Source organism: Myotis brandtii, unplaced genomic scaffold, assembly GCF_000412655.1.
Source record: "Myotis brandtii unplaced genomic scaffold, ASM41265v1 scaffold157, whole genome shotgun sequence".
In the NCBI taxonomy this organism is placed as follows: Eukaryota; Metazoa; Chordata; class Mammalia; order Chiroptera; family Vespertilionidae; genus Myotis; species Myotis brandtii.
The window spans coordinates 5,354,112-5,357,783 of NW_005355708.1; positions in this window are offsets into that span (position 1 = coordinate 5,354,112).

Below are 3,672 nucleotides of genomic sequence, written 5' to 3' on the forward strand. Positions count from 1 at the left end.
TGTCCCCGGACAGGAACTCCGTGGCTGTGGCAGGTGGACCGGGACCCCACTTTCCCAAACACATGGGGTGCGAGTGAGGGTGGAGGCAGCGACGGTTGTCTTCCGGGAGGGACACCAGAGGCCCCCCTGGGGAGGGGCTCCACAGGCAGGGGGTGAGGTCCCCCTGGGGACAGTGCGAGGGTCATAGGACCCCTGGCCACAGGGCGCAGGGCTAATTCTGATGAGATGGGGAGGTGGACCGGGACCCCACTTTCCCAAACACATGGGGTGCGAGTGAGGGTGGAGGCAGCGACGGTTGTCTTCCGGGAGGGACACCAGAGGCCCCCCTGGGGAGGGGCTCCACAGGCAGGGGGTGAGGTCCCCCTGGGGACAGTGCGAGGGTCATAGGACCCCTGGCCACAGGGCGCAGGGCTAATTCTGATGAGATGGGGAGTCTGCCAAGCGTTGCCTCCTCTTTCCCTTCCCTCCCCGCTGCCCCAAGCTGGCCCAGGTTGGGTCTGAGTTGGGCTTGGGGGCTGGGTGGGAGCAGCCAGGGGGATGGTGGGGACCTGGGGTCTCTCCCAGAGGAAGGGCAGTGGCGGCCTGGGGCAGGAGCCTTCCCCTCTCCGTCTGGTACCTGCAGAGCAGTCCTGGGCCCAGGAAGAAGGAATTTGCGGCTCCCCTACCCCGCAGCCTCCCGGTCCTCCTGCCGCCCCCGCTCTGCCCTGCCCTGCCCTGTGGCCTTTAGCTGCCCTGGCTCTAGACTGGGGCTCCTGTCTCCACACTCCTCTTCCCCTTCACCAGTCTTTCACCACCATCTCTCCCTCCTGAAGTCCTTTCTGAGCTCTACCACGAATCTCTCATGTTAGAAAAGAACCGTTTTTTTCAACAGGTAATTTTACATCCTCCTCGTGCACCCAGACCACCTCGGGGTTGGGGAGGTGGGGAATTTGCAGTCAAGCCTCTTGACAGAGAGAACCAGGAAGATAGAGTTCGATGCCTCACTGGCACCGGGGTCCCTCCGATGGGACAGATCGTGTGTGTGTGTGTGTGTGTGTGTGTGTGTGTGTGTGTGAAGGGGCATGTTGCAGTAGGGGGATGCTAGCAGGAGGCACAGTGTCTGTGACAGCATTCTTGACTTTAGTGGTCCCTGTCTGCAGCTGATAAAGGCCTGGGTGCGGGAGGGGGCTGATGGCGGTGATGTGGGCAGAGAGCAGTGGAAGCTGATGAGGCAAGAGGCTGCTGGGGCAGAGCCACCAGTTCTCAGGGAGCCCACGCAGAGAATGGCCGGAGGCTTGGCTTCTCTGCCCAGCGTCTCCCTTGCTGTGTGACCTTGAGCGAGTTATTTTCCTTCTCTGGGCCTCTTGCCTCCTTACACAGTGAGGCTGCGGGCAAAGTCTGACTCTTGGTGGTGGGATTATGAAAGATTTTTTTTCTTTTTTGATGATTGTCGCCTCTTTTCTGATTTGTTATGATATGTCTGGGTGATTGATAATTAAAAAAACACAATATATAAAGGAAGAGGTTGGACAGGCCAGTGTTTGGGCTCCTTTGTAGCCCCGACCTGGTGGGATCTTCTGGACTCAGGATGTGCCGGGTCGATGGGGGAGGGCTCTGAATGAACTCCGGCAGAACGGGAAGAGCCGTGGGAAGGTCTGGGAAAGGGAGTTGGGAGATAACAAGGATGTGCTGGGGGACTGTGGCCAGACCCAGGCCTGGCCGAAGGCCGCCTCTTGGGAGTTGGGTTGAGGTAGGAGAGGCCTGGGGAGGCCAGGCAGAGCGGGCAGGCAGAGCGCGAATCTCGCCGTCTTCTCGGCTTTGGCAGACTCGGTGGGAGAAGTGGACTTTCCCTGCAGAGGCGAGATTGTTAGAGCTGAGGAAGCTTTGGGAGCCAGAGCGGGTAGCTGCTGACTCTCAGTTTAGTTTTCCTTCCCCAAAACCAGGCTGGATTGGACAGAGGGGCCGAATGGAGGCAGGGGGTGTCTTGGGCAGAGAACAGGTGTGGGGTGGGACATTCTGGGGGAGGCCACTAAGGAGGGACAGCCCAGCTCTGATGGGTGGTGGAGTCCTTGGACGAGTGAAAGGGCAGCTGGGAGCTGGGCCTGACGGGGTTCTGCCATTCAGCGCTGAGGCTCCCGCGTCCTCTGGGCTGGGTGGGGGGATGGCTCAGGAGGGAGCTGAGATCTGTCCCAGGTGGACAGGCCACCGTAACATGAAGTTTTCTCAGGCCACAAGACGAAGCTGGCAACTCCATAGAATATCAGAGAATTCATTACACGGTAATTTACTTACCGGAAGATTAGGCCTAAGACGACAGAGGGCCCGGCTGTATTATTAATCTTGTGTATGTCTTAGCAACTGGAATCTTCTTAGGCACAGGGGTCATGATCACTGTTGTCACCCCAGCAGCCAACATGGCACCCAGCACACAGCAGGGTCTCAATAAACGTTCTGAATGAGTGAGTGGATCAGAGGTGATCACAGACGCTCTTCCTTCGAGAGAAACACACAGGGAGCCAAACTCTTCTCTCTCCTTCCCTCTCCCCAGATGAGGGTCCTCGGTGGGACCTGCCAGCAGCAGGAGGGGAGAGGGTGCAGGTGGGGCAGGTAGCGAGGAGGCAGGGGTTCCGCTTAGGGCCTGGGGCCTGTCCCAAGCCCCTCGGAAAGTCGGTCCTCATGTGAGACCCAGGGAAGGCTGGACCCCGCGGGATGCTTTGTGTACGTTATTTTGCTAAAGACTCAAAGCGGCCGAAACCGGTTTGGCTCAGTGGATAGAGCGTCGGCCTGCGGACTCAAGGGTCCCAGGTTCGATTCCGGTCAAGGGCATGTACCTGGGTTGCGGGCACATCCCCAGTGGGAAGTGTGCGGGAGGCTGCTGATCGATGTTTCTAACTCTCTGTCTCTCTCCCTTCCTCTCTGTCAAAAATCAATAAAATATATTAAAAAAAAAAAAAAGACTCAAAGCGACCTGCCAAGTGGAGGGCTCACTGTCCCCATTTTACGGAGGAGGCAGCTGAAGCGGAGAGAGCGTTTGCAGTCTGTCCAGTGTTGCCGGCAGTAAGGCGTGGATTCAGGCTTCTTTCTCGGGCTTGTCTGATCCCAAACCTGTGCTCCTTTGTTGCGGGGACACGACAGTGAGGCTTCCAGTGGGGCCTTGCCCCAGGGGAGGGTCTGTCAGCCTCGTGGGTCTCGTACTCAGGGCATTTAAAGGTCCTTCCTGGCCTCCTTTCTCCCTCCTTCCCTTCCTCCCTCACTTCCTTCTTCCCCTCAGTCCCGATCTCTGAGCTTACTGAGTGTTTGCTCTGTGCCAGGCACCTGGAGCCTACAGATGCACAGGCAGCAGCGGTATGTTGCGATCGATCAATTGATCGATCGGGGCTGGGGAGCCACAGGAAGCATTCTGGGAGAGGGGGAGAGATATCCGGGGAGGCGCTGGGAAGAAGTGACATCTCATGCGACCTGAAGGATGAGCAAGAGGTCATTGGGAGAAGGGTTTACGTATGGAGCAGAGTGATCCTGGCTGAGAAACTGCATGTGTGAAGCCTTGTGGCCGGAGAGAGCAGGGCTGGGTGCTTTAGGGAGTCAGGAGGCTGGAGAGGGAGCAGGGATCCAGTCACAAGGGCCTCGAATGCTGGGTAGAGTTGCTGAATCTTCAGCTGGAGGCCTGTGGTGAGAGGGACGCCTGGGAGAGTT